The sequence below is a fragment of the Molossus molossus genome, unplaced genomic scaffold, assembly GCF_014108415.1.
Source record: "Molossus molossus isolate mMolMol1 unplaced genomic scaffold, mMolMol1.p scaffold_m16_p_6, whole genome shotgun sequence".
NCBI lineage: Eukaryota > Metazoa > Chordata > Mammalia > Chiroptera > Molossidae > Molossus > Molossus molossus.
The window spans coordinates 99,520,682-99,534,143 of NW_023425399.1; positions in this window are offsets into that span (position 1 = coordinate 99,520,682).

Genomic DNA, 13,462 nt, shown 5'->3' on the forward strand with positions numbered 1-13,462 from the left:
CCCCACCGAATGTGCCTAAGGCCAGCTAGCCTCAGGCAGTTAGGCTGATGCACCCTTGACCCCAGCTAGATGCAAGGGCCAGAGGAAAGGCACTTGAACCCAGAGACCCCTGTTCTTAAAGTACATACAAGACTTAGAGCTGCTCAATAATAAGACTTCCTAGAGAGGCCAGGCCTGCATAGCTTAACAGTAATAAATGTCATGAGCAAAATTTGGGTCCTCACAGTCCTTCTCTTGGGGCTATCAAGAGAATAAGCGGAGCCCAACCACTTATGGAAGTGCTTAGCATAAAGCAGGTCTTCACTTAAAAAATTTGACCTGCCCTGGCTAGTTTGGCTCAGCGGTTAGAGCATTGGCCTGCGGTCCAGAGAGACCCAGGTTCGGTTCCTGCTAAGGGCACGTACCTCAGTTGCAGTTTGTCCCCGGCCCTGGTTGGGTTGTGCGGGTGGCAACCACTCGATGTGTCCCGTTCACATCGATGTTTCTCTCTCTCTCTCTCTCTCTCTCTCTCTCTCTCTCTCTTCCTCTCTCTCCCTTCCACTCTATCTGAACAAAAAATGGAAAAATGTCCTCAGGTGAGGATAAAAAATAAATTTGACCTGCTGTTTCGCATAGGACATTCTGTCATCTCTATTATTTACTTTTTTTCTGAAGTCATGTCTCTGATTAATGCCCATTGCACTAAAATAGACTAAGTTTATTAGGGTTGGCCTCACAGAATTCCATTCTGATTTCCAATATTTAGAGACTACCTAATCCAACTCTAATTTTGCAAATGAGAAAGAAAGTAATTGGGCTCAAGTGCCCGCTGGATAATGGATACAACTGTGACTAGAACTCAAGTTCAAAGTCAATTCACTCTTCTGCTTGAACGGAAATACATTCTTCTTTCCCCCAGAAAGAAAAGCGTGTTTGTATGCCTGGAAGCCAGACTGGTGAAATTGCTGTTTTTAGGTCTCAGTTCAGGAAGGTCCTGGTTTGACCTACAGCGGCAAATAAATATCATAGATGAAGTGGATATAAAAAGAAAACCCACACACTCGTAAAACTTCAGTGCAACATCTCAGTGAGGCTGAAATCCAAAAATTTTACGATGCCATCATTGGGACCGACCCTCAATTTCTTGTCAGAATCTCCCGGGATCTGCAGGGGGCGGGGTAGGTCCAGTGTGTGCTGATTTTCTGGGATTAAAGAGCTGAATTGGGATCAGTCTAGGTGAGTGTGATCTCAGTGCTGCTCGGTGGATCTTTGCTGCCCAAATGGCTTCCTTTTATTATATTTTCCTCCTACACTAGTAGGAAGAATAATTTACAGAATGTTACACATCTAGTTTTTCGTGACAGAAAAATGGTGACGGCTCTCATTTTAGCAGGGAAGGGAGAGAAGACTTCAGTGTTCACTGCAGCCAAGGGCTGGATCCCTTGCTGGGTGCTTTTGCAGTCTAATTAGGGTGAGTTACATAAAACGCAATTTGGACTGAGCTGCCTTCTTGCAAAGGTAACTTAGACTTTCTGCCTAATCTTAGCCTTCAAAATGAGGCTGAATGGAGAACTAGACATTAGCAGATTAAAAAACAAAGCGCTCTGCCGTTTTTTGAATTAACAAAGGGGATTAAGGGAATGAATAAAACGTAGCTATTAAAATCCTCTGAATGGAAGGCTCCCCCTGAAGCCTTTGATGAGCCCTGTGCTCTTAACTGGTGGCATTGTGTTCAGTTAGGGCAAAAATGAAGGGGTCTGACATTTCAACAGACCTTGCAGGTCCCGGAGAAGAACAATAGCATTGAGGCAGGGAGTCCTTCTCATTGTGGAAGAAATGCCATGGCAACACCTCCATGAAGCTGTGTGTGGGCGGATGGGGCTGTGCCAACATTCGAGTTCACCCTATGTGTGCTCATGCACTCTGTAGAGATCACCCTCCCTTGCACATCCTCATGTAACTATATATATTCAGTCACATATGCTTCCATCAGCTATGGCAAAGCAGCTTCTAATTGGTACTTCAAGCTAAGAACAAGGAGTGAAACTGAATAAATTTATCAGTGAGGGGGACGGAAAAAGTCCAAGCCTACGCTATATGAATGAACCTAAGAACAAAAAGGCACTTCTTGACTTAGGGACCTCTTACAGGTGTGTGATTCATGTGGAGGGATCAAGAACGGTAAGAGCTGTAACCAGCCAGAACTTTCAGAGTGGCTTGGATTCTTCCCGCAGGTAGAACAAAACTGAGAAGTCTTTTTCAATTTAGCGATTTAGTTTTGATTACAGAAGATGCAGAATAATTCAAGTCTTTCACAGTGTCATTGCTTTAGTATGCGTCATCAACTGTGCTTTGAGGATTTATAAAATATCCTAGAGCTGAAGACCAAGAAAGGATTGGACATGAGTTGGGGAAATAGAGGCAGAAAAGCTGGGAGGAAGGGGATGGTTCACTACTGACCTACTTCTCTATGCCCCAAACTCTGATGTCTGTTTTACATACACGCTCATTTTATTCGTGCTAATCCTTGAACAGTTAGAGAATCGACCTCAGTTTCTTTAATTTATTAATTCAACAAATGCTTACTATGTGCTTCTTATGCTCAGGCAAAGGACTAGTCCCTGGAAATATAATGTTGACCCAAACAGATGTGGTCCTTGCTCTCAGGGAGTTTATGTGCTAGAGGGGACATGCATATTGATCAAATAGCCATCAAAGGTGATACATAGTGGAAAGGAGAGGTAAATGGTACTATGAGAATATTTAATGGTGGATCAGAGAAGTCTTCCTTAAGAAGTACAATTTACACAACCAATGGACACAGACATTAGGTTGGGGAAAGCAGGAGGGGGTGGGAGAGGGAAGGAGGGGGTCGATGAGGAAAAAAGGGGGACATCTGTAATACTTTCAACAATTAAAAAAAAGTATAATTTAGCTCAGAACCTAAAAATGAATAGGAAATAACTGAATGAAGTGAGAAGAAAGCATGTTCTAGGCAGATGGAAGAAAACATGTGCAAAGGTCCTGTGGCAGAAAGAAGTGTAGTAATATGAGGGAATACATGATAACCAATCTATTACTCAGGGTTCTTCTTTTTTTAATCCTCACCTGAGGATATTTTTCCATTGATTTTCAGATTGAGTGGAAGGGAGGGAGGGAGAGAGAGAGAGGAAAAAAAAACATCAATGTGAGCAAGACACATTGGTTGCTTCCTGCATGACCCTGATCGGGGCCAGGATTGAACCTGCCACCCAGGTACGTTCCCTTGACCGATGCTCTAACCTATGAGCCAGACCAGCCAGGGCTACTCAGGGTTCTTAACTGAAAATAATAAAGATCAATTCTGGCCATTATTATTATTATTATTATTATTATTGCTATAAAGCAGTATTTTAAAAGATTGGGTAGCTTACAGAATATCCTAGAGTATTATAGAAGCAAGTTCTGTAACAATATCCAAAATAATTCCATGGCATTTATGCCACATAGAGACCACTTACACTGGTATCAGTGGTACCACCAATACTGGGCAGTGGACAGTGTTGTAGCCACTGGACACTGGACACAGCGAATCCTACTGCCACTGCCCTCCCAAGAATGGATTCCTATTCTTTGTCAGTAGGTGCTGAGTAATGTCCATTCTGGTGTATCGAATTGGCAAAGCCTAATTTACATTCCTGTACCCTGGCCATGCGTCAGGCGGAGAGAGAGCAAAGCATTGAGATACACAGCTTCAAGTTCTGCCTTTTTCAGGAGCAGTTCCCTTCTGCATTGTCCTGTGGCCTGTCATTCCACAGGTACCTACATAACATGCAGAATGTCCTGGAAATGCTAACTCTCTAGGAAACTCCCCATCAGTTGAGGGAGGGGTGTCATTGTGACCGGTGTCAGCTTCCTCATGACACACATGCAGAGAGCCGGAAGTGCCTGGGAGTTTATGAACCCCCCTCCTCCTTGGGGCTCCTAATCAATGACTGATTAGAGCATTAGTGTGAAAGTCCAGCTTCCTTGTCTGGAATTGGAACAAACTCAGATATAATTTAAACTCCAGGCACCCCTGTGGGATCAGGCAGAGGCTGAGACGTCACCTGAAATCACACCCTGCTTGGTTTCTGTCCCTTTCCTACCATACTTCCTCCTTCCTGACAGTTTCCCCTGGAAGCACTTCCTTAGTACATTATTTGCATGGAAATCATCCTAAGAACTTGACCTAAGACAGGAGCCCCAACTATTGTGGTGGCCCAGGTCTCTGTTCCTCAGACTTAAGATTTCGTTTGTTTATTATATTGATCAAGGAGGAACTAAGGGTACTGGCCACCTACTTCAGTTCTAAGAAACCCATGATCAGTGATCATTGCCAGAGATCCCTGTGGGTCAGACAATTCTGTTACTTTGGTCCCACATCCAAGTCAGCAATTACCTCCACGTCGCCTCTGAGAGTCAGGTGCTGCTCCTTGGCTTTGAATACCCTGGTGTTCCAGCATTGTCACGGAAACCAGGAGACCCATTTCCATTTCAGGTTGTCCTACAGCATCCTCAGCCTGTAGAGAACAGGCCCGGCCATTACTTTTGAATATGATGGCAATATTGTCACCAACCTACTTCTCAAGAGGTTGAAGAGAGTGTCTTCTGGGTTCTCTTGAAGATGGGTGAGTGGGATGCCCGTGATGAATCCGCTTTATTATTCCTATATCCCCAAGCACTGGATCCTGTCTCTACATCCTCACTGTTCAAAGCGTAGGAGGACCAAGAATACTCGCATCACCTGGGAGTTTGTTAGAAATTCAGAATCTTGGACTCTACCCCAGTCCTTATTGAATCAGAATTTTAACAAGACCTCCACGCTCTTCATATGCACATTAAAGTCTGAGCAGCACTAGCCTACAGTTATGCCAGCGAATTCCTGGCATCTCAACATCTTGCAGTTAGGCCACCCCTGAGCCCAGGTATCAGTCAACTAATTGAAAACACAGCTAAAATCACTTCCAGCTGCTCAACCTGGCATATTGAATTCGGAGTTTCTGGCGCACAAATAGCAGTCAGTTCAGCCTGATCGGAATTTTTTGTCTCTCTCTCTCTCTCCTTAGTCTACACCCATATTCTGCAAGTTTTTGAAAATAAAAGTTAGCAATATCGTGCATAGCTTTTGGTGTGTACATTTTCCTCCCGGGGTTGTCATCATGATTGTATTCCAAGCCATGCTGGTATTGGAAACTGGAATCTAGTCAAAAGCCTGGAAACAAATCAGGTGGCAGAGCTAAGTCATGAGGGGAATGGGCTCAGTGGCAACGTAGTTGCATCGACTATGACCTTTAGGGGTCCTCAGGCAGGGATACCTCATCGGGAGGGAAAGGAACGGCCCTTCTGCTGGGTTTGGATGCTGCTGAGGCATCCAAGTCCTCCTATCATATCCCCTCCATTCCAATCCACTGTTTCCGGATTGATACCCAAACTTCTACACAAGATTGAATGGGGCTGTGAATTAAACTAAAGTTGTAATTCAGCAACCCATAGGATCAAATTTAGAGTTTAGTTTTTGGATATCTCAGCCTCGCAGCCTCAAAAAGTGACAAATTATTTCAGTAGCCATTATTTCTGTTCACACCTTGAGCTGACAATTTAGGGTTTAGAGTTTGTTATTTTCATTTCTTTAAACCCTTTGGTGTTGTTAAGAAGCAACCACCTCCCCACCTGAATAACTGGTACTTCTCATCACTATTCTGTGGCAGGTGCCATTTAGTGCCCAGAGCCCTGGCATTAATGGACACTTTGTTCCGCTGATGCAGGTAGCAATGTAACTGCCGGTTTAAGCAATGGACCCCATAATGTGTGAATTTGCTGGATTTTACTGACTTCATCCTAGATACTCATACTAGATAATCAAGTTTGGATTTCCTTTATTATTGTAAGGGTCCATTCCTTTCAACCACTCCTGGAACCAATTTCTTTCTTTTTTTTATCCTCACCCGGGGACATTTTTCCATTTTTGTTCAGATAGACTGGGAGGGAGAGAGAGAGAGAGAGAGAAACTTCGATGTGAAAGGGACACATTGAGTGGCTGCCACCCGCACAACCCAACCAGGGCCGGGGACAAATTGCAACCGAGGTACGTGCCCTTAGCGGGAACCGAACCCGGGTCTCTCTGGACCACAGGCCGATGCTCTAACCACTGACCCAAACCGGCCAGGGCAGTTTTCAGCTTTAATAGTAGGAAGAGGTCTCTGCCATCCACCAACATTCATAAGGTGGAAAATTCCCCAAATAAAGGAAAGGTATTCAAATACTGAGTCCAGCCCTGGCCGGTTTGGCTCAGCGGTTAGAGCGTCGGCCTGCGGTACAGAGAGACCCGGGTTCGGTTCCCGCTAAGGGCATGTACCTCGGTTGCAGTTTGTCCCCGGCCCTGGTTGGTCGTGCGGGTGGCAGCCACTCGATGTGTCCCTTCACGTCGATGTTTCTCTCTCTCTCTCTCCCTCTCTCTCCCTCCCGTTCTATCTAAACGAAAAATGGAAAAATGTCCTCGGGTGAGGATAAAAAAACAAAAAAAACAAACAAACAAAAAAAATCAAATACTGAGTCCACCGCAGCTCATGGGGCTGAGTACAGGCACCAAGGGTGAGTGGATGAGATGAGGTTGGAGAGGTAAGCAGGAACCAGATTATTAGAGCTTCTAGGCGTATTTTGAGGATTTGGATTCTTTTAAAATCAGTGGGATGATTTGAAAGTGCCTTAAATTGGGATGGGATTGTCCTATGAGCACTTGTATTATGAGAAAGATCACTCTGGAGAAATGATTGGATGGGGCATGAGAAGTTGTGGGCACACCTGTTGAACTATTTCATTTATTCAGGTGAGAGATGATGGTAACATGAGCAATGGTGGTGACAACGAGGAGGAGGTAAATCCAATAGACCAGACAGTGATAGGATGTGGGAAAGTGAGGGAGAAGAAAGTGTCAAGAATGCCTTCCAGTTTCCAGCTCCTGTCCCTGGATGAACGGTGGTGACACTCACTGAGACAGGGGACACTATAAGTGATTCAAGTCAGGGCAGGGATGTGGGGGTTTTGTGTGCAGTGGGAAGTATTAAAGATCATCTATCTGCTTTTATTTTATTATTATTATTATTTTTTTTTATCCTCACCCGAGGACATTTTCCCATTTTTTTGTTCAGGTAGAGTGGGAGGGAGAGAGAGGAACAGAGAGAGAGAGAGAAACATCGATGTGAAAGGAACACATCAAGTGGCTGCCACCCGCACAACCGACCAGGGCCGGGGACAAACTGCAACCGAGGTACATGCCCTTAGCGGGAACCGAACCCGGGTCTCTCAGGACCGCAGGTCGACGTTCTAACCGCTGAGCCAAACCGGCCAGGGCTTCTATCTGCTTTTAAATAAGCTGAACTTGAAGTGCCTTTGAGATATCCAAAAGGAGATTTCAGGAAGGCAGTTTGAGGTATAAAGCTGGATCTCAGAGAAAAGGTCTGGGCTAAAAATGTGAACGTTTACGCCAATGGTTCATAAGGTGGCATTTGAAAATATAGGTGTTGTGGGCTGAATTGTGTCCCCCCAATTTATGTGTTGAAACCCTCCCTCCTCCCTTCCCCCCCCCCCCCCATGTAACTGTACTTGGAGCTAGGTCCTTTAAGGAGATAATCAGGTTCAATTAGGTCATAGGGGTGGAGTCCCAATCCAATAGGTTTGGTTTCCTTATAAGAAGAGGAAGAGACACCGGGGATGGCGCACACAAAGGAAGGCCATGTGAGGACACAGCAAGAAAGTGGCCATCTGCAAGGCAAGGAGAGAGGCCTCCGGAGAAACCGAAGCTGCCTACCTTGATCTTGGACTTCCAGCCTCCAGAGATGGGAGAAAGTAAATGTGTGTAATGTAAGCCACCAGTATGGTATTTTACGGCAGCCCAGCTCACTACCAGAGCAGGTATGAATGGGATCCTTTTATTGGGAGTGTCTGGGGCAGGACAAAGTGGTTCTGGAAACGAGTCTGGAGGGATGATTTTAATTTCTCAGCACGTGTTCCTCTTTTCCTAACAAAACTCCAATCTGTCTCTCGCTGGTGTGCTCAGTGGTTAGAATGTCACCCACACACCAAAGGGTCAAGGGTTCAATTTTGGTCAAGGGCACATGTACCTGGGTTGCAGGTTTGACCCCAGGCCTGGTTGGGGTGTGTGTGGGAGGCAACCAATTGATGTGTCTCTCTCACATTGATGTTCCTCTCTCTCTCTCTCTCTTTCTCCCTCCCTCCCTCCCTTTGCCTCACTGTAAAAAAAAAAAAATCAATGGCAAAAATATCCTCTGGTGAGGATTAGTAATAAAAAATCTCCAATCTGGTCCTATATCCATCTTTTCCCTATGCAGCTATATGTCTTAGGTGAACCTGATCCCACCATTAATTTTAATGGGGCCTGATTAGCATAAAGGTAATTCCACTCGTCTTTCCAGTGGATGCTTCAAGAATGGCCATGTTCCCAATATCTGCCAGTGAGTGATGAGAGAAGACCAGCCGGGGGCTCTGGCAAGTTTGTCCTGCTCCCAAGAGAGAACCAAAGGAGATGGTTTCTTTCATTCCTCTGGAAGTCTTTGAGAATAGATGTGTTCCTGCCGTCAGGTTGAGCACGAGGACATCACTGAGTGACTCAGAGAGAGATGCCAGGAACCTGGGCTCCTCGAGACATTGCTGAGTCTTGAATCCACTCACCTTGGAAGGCTGTTTAACGTCTGTGCTCTCTATTATGTGAGATGACATCATTTATAACCTTTTTAGCCTGTTTGAGTTTGGATGTATGTTACTCGTGGCTGGAATCTGGGCAAAGGAGGACAAGGCTGCTTATTTATACTACAGCCCACAGCTGGTGAGTGGCAGAGCCAGGATTTAAGTTGGTCTGAGGGCAAAGCCCATGTTCCAGAATGGTTGCCCTGCACATAGAAGGAGCATTCAGGTTTTTATTAGCAGTCTCTTGGTAGTTCTAGGGTGGGGGATGGCAAGGGCCAGATAGAAAGTATTTTAGGCTTTGAGGGAGATATGGTCTCTGTCCCAGTTACTCAACTCTGTCATTGTAGCAAAAGTAGCCAATAGTAGACAGTATGTAAATGAGTGGGTGTGGCTGTTGTCCAAAACAAGTGGTGAGCCTATAGGATTGTAGTTTGACTACCCCTGTTCTGGAGTCAAGATTTTAAAAAGGCATTCTGGAATTAGATCCTGCATTTTAATGAAAAGTGCCATATTCTATAAAATATTGACTGAATCTGATTTTCATGTTTGCAGCAAAATGTGAAATTTCAGCACACAGCCAAGTCCCATGTTGTATTTTTGAAAACTTTTTTATCAAGGCAAATATCACACGATCTCACTTATTTGTGGAATATAATGAACTAAACAAGCTGATGGACAAAATTGACCCAGAGACATAAAGGTAGAGTACAGACTGACAAACCCCAGAAGAGGGGATGTCGGGGGGGAAGAGATAAACCACGGAACTAATCTGCTTGTATGTATAATGGACATGGACAACTAGGCTGGGGAAAGGGCGATTTCTAGGTACCGAGTAAGAACAGTCAGAAATACCAAGCGCCCTAGGGTATTTGCAAAGGCACCATCATGGGAGGCTGATGGGATGAGGTGCCTGCCTGAGAATTCTGGGAGATGAGGTGTCTTTCCCTCTAATTCCAGCTGCTGCTTCCTCCCTGTCCCCAAAGGCAGCATCAGCTTCAGCTAGGACCCTGGGTGGGGTTCAGGAATGGGGATGTGGAGGGGAGTAGGGGTGGGTGGCCCTCCCCTGCCTTTTCCCCAGAGAATGTACAACAGATTCTGGACAACCAGAGCTTTTGACTTATTCTACAGCAATGATCAGCAAAGTAAGGGCTCTTTGCTGGAGGCTTGTAAGAGGAGCACTCACTACCCCTCTGTATTTTATTTTGATCCCAGCCACAAAGCTGCGGGCCAGGTGGGGGCACAGAGCACCTGCTTTCCAAGAAGATTCTTAGACAGAGAGTCATAACTTATTCATGCCTCATAAACACATGCAGCCATTCAAGTCCCTAGACACAGTAGGCCACTTTACTCAATTAACAGCAAAGGGGTGCCTTTGGCAGCCCCCGTTCTGACAGCGGCTGGTGGTTGGGAGAGCTCCTGCAGAGAGGCCGTTAGCGGTCAAGGCCAATACCATAGTGACCAATTTGGACACGGGAGATGCTAGCCTCCTTGGGCACAGGAAAGACATTTTGGCCATTTCTGAAGTTTCCTTAATTTGTAGTCATCTTATGGTAATAAACCCAGAAGTCTCTGAACTTTACTTGATAGCTAAGAAGAAATACAAATTAGAAATCGCAAAACTACTGGAGAAGGCGAAGAAGCGGTGAACTATTATCTCATGAATCGGTGTTCTGTGAGTTGGCTGTCACCGAGAACCTTTTACCTGGGGCCCAAATGGCTTCAATTTAATGCTTTATGCAAGTACGGTATAGGCACTAGGATGGAACAAAAGACCGACATTAAAACGTGGAATACTCCAGCACACATGTAGGACTTTTTTTTAATCCTCACCTGAGGACATTTTTTCATTTTCATTTTTTATTCAGACAGAGCGGGTGGGAGAGGAAGAGAGAGAGAGAAACATCGATGTGAAAGGGACACATCGAGTGGCTGCCACCCACACGACCCAACCAGAACCAGGGACAAACTGCAACCAAAGTACATGCCCTTAGCAGGAACCGAACCCGGGTCTCTCTGGACCACAGGCCGACGCTCTAACTGCTGAGCCACCGCTGAGCCCAACCGGCCAGGGCTGTAGGATTTTTTTGATCAAGCTCTTGCAAGCCCTTGTTAACACAGCACAGCTCAAATACTTGGGGTAGGGTGGGGAATAGCCTGGAGACAACCCTTTATCCTAACACTTATCAACTAGAAATCTAAGACTGGAAGGCCCCCTTAGAGATCTCCTTGGTTCAGTGACTCTTCCCTACTCTGCCCCCTTGCCACCCCCCACACTCCGCCCCCAATCAGGAGCAGCTGGAAATGTTTGGTGGTAATTCTGGTTTTCGTAATGAGTGGGGGTGGGGTCTGTATAACTCGCAGTTAGAGCCCAGAGGTTCAGGGGCAAAGACATTCTGTCACACATGAGCAATTCTACCCAAGGAGAATCATCCAGACTAAAAAGTCAGTATTGCTCAACTTAGACCAGCTGCCACATCTCGTAGACAAGAAAGCTGAGGCTCCAGGGTATGAATGAGGTCTTTTGCCCGAGATCATGTAGGTTAGCACCAGAGCTGGATCCAGGACACAAGACTTCTGATTCCTACTTCAGAGTATACTTCATTAAGTTTCCAGCGTCCGCGTGCCTTGGAATTACAATTAGGACTGAGTCTGACAAGCAGGAGGGCACATAGGACACCAGGGCAGTGTGCTAACCTGGGTTGCCCTGGAAAGAGCCTCACAGCTCAGCATTAAACTGACATGGTGCCTGCACTCAGGATCACCTGCTCTGATCTACTAAGAGAGCAGCCTGGATGAGCAGAGCTGTCGGTGGAGAGCCCCCTTTGTCACTGGGAGGAGATGCTGTGACTTCAGGCCGTCTGGTCTAGGTGCAATGGTTGCAGCAGCCCCGTGCTCCAGAGACAGCCCCTGGCCCTGCTCTGCAGGTAGAACTGGCTGGGCTCCACCCGAACGGAGACTGCATGGTGCAGCTGGTTCACTCACATAGACAACGGGATTTGACTTTCCACGTGCATTTCTATTAACGCACACAGACAAAAACAAAGAAATGACACACTGAGGTAGGGTGTCAGTTTTTCAGATAAACCAGGGAAGAAAAGTTGTTTATAGAGCCTGCAATTGTTTGCTGATCACTCCAGCTTGAAATGATTGGCCTGCCTGAACCCCCGTGCTCTGTGCCATCCGTGGTGTATGTCCCGTTCTATTGTTTCTTTGTCATAATCTACACTCACTTAGCTGCTCCTGCGGGTAGACTGCAAGCTCTCTGACAGCAGGAACTCTGTCTCAGTCACCACAGGCTCTCACCGTGCCTCTTACCGTCAGGCACATGTAGACTTTTCATAAACGCTTGCTGCATAAAACAGTACCAGCTGCCCAGCCGGTGTGGCTCAGTGGTTGAGCATTGACCCATGCACCAAGAGGTCATTTGTTTGATTCCCGGTCAGGACTCATGCTCAGGTTGTGGGCCAAATCCCAGTGGGGGCATGCAGGGGGCTGCCAAATGATGTTCTCTCTCATCAATGTTTCTGTCTCTCTCCCCCACTCCCTTCTTCTCTCTCTAAAATTAATAAAGAGGAAAAAAACCCACAAACAACAGTACAGGCTGACTGACTCAACAATGGAGTCTTTCCCCCTGCTGTTGATATACCAGGCTCTCACAGGTATGGAGGCACTCCATTATCCCTTCAGTCTTGCAGGTGTCAAAGAGGCATCCAGTCAGATGGCTGGAGTTCGAGTCTTGCCTACACCACGTATGGTGTGACCTTGATGAAGTTACAAAACCTCTTGGAGCTTCAGGGTCCACATCTGTACAACGAGCAGAATAACAGTACTTAGCTACTAACAAGGTCACTGTGAGGGTTTAATACAGAATAATATACGTGTTGTTCTGGGGTGTTCTGCAACACTGACACAAATTCTCCAGGACACCAAATGGGTGCTTAACAATTCAATTCAATTCTGACACTAACTACCACAGCTTGAAGAGTTCAGTCCCACAAAGACTGGCTTTGCCTCAGACATCAGTCGTAACTCACAGGCCACCGTACTTCTGCCCATCTGGTTATAAATCAGGTTCCCCACAACCCCCTCTTCAAGTTTAATAATTTCTTAACATAGCCCACAGAACTCGTGAAAATACTTTATGTTTACTGGTTTATTATAAAAGATACAGCTAAGTGACAGCCAAATGGAAGAGATGCACGAGGCCAGGTATGGGGGGAGGGGCATGGGCCATTCTCTCTGGATACAACACCCACCCAGCTATGTTAGCCAACCGGGCAGCTCTCCAAAGCTTGTTGTGATGGAGTTCAATCTCCAGCCCCCACCTCTTCTGAGAGGTTGGTGAGTGGGGCTGAAAGTTCCCATTCTCCAATCAGTGAGTCTCTACGGTGACAAGCCCCATCCTGAGGCTATCTGGGGATCCCATCCTATGTCCCCTCATGAGCATAAACTCAGGTGTGACGAGAGGAGTTTCTTATGAAGAGCAAAAGACACTCATCACTCAGGAAATCCCAAGGGATTTAGAAACTCTGTGCCAGGAACTGGGGACAAAGACTAAATGTATTTCATACTTAGCATAGTGCTGTGTGTGTGTGTGTGTGTGTGTGTGTGTGTGTGAGATAAGTCCCCAATAAATGTTATCTGTCACCAATATCAACATCACCACTACCTTCCAGATTCAAGCTGACTCTCTTACTAGTGAGAAGGGTTCCTAGGATGTAGGTTGAAGATATGAATTACAGTTTCTGTTTAAAACAGG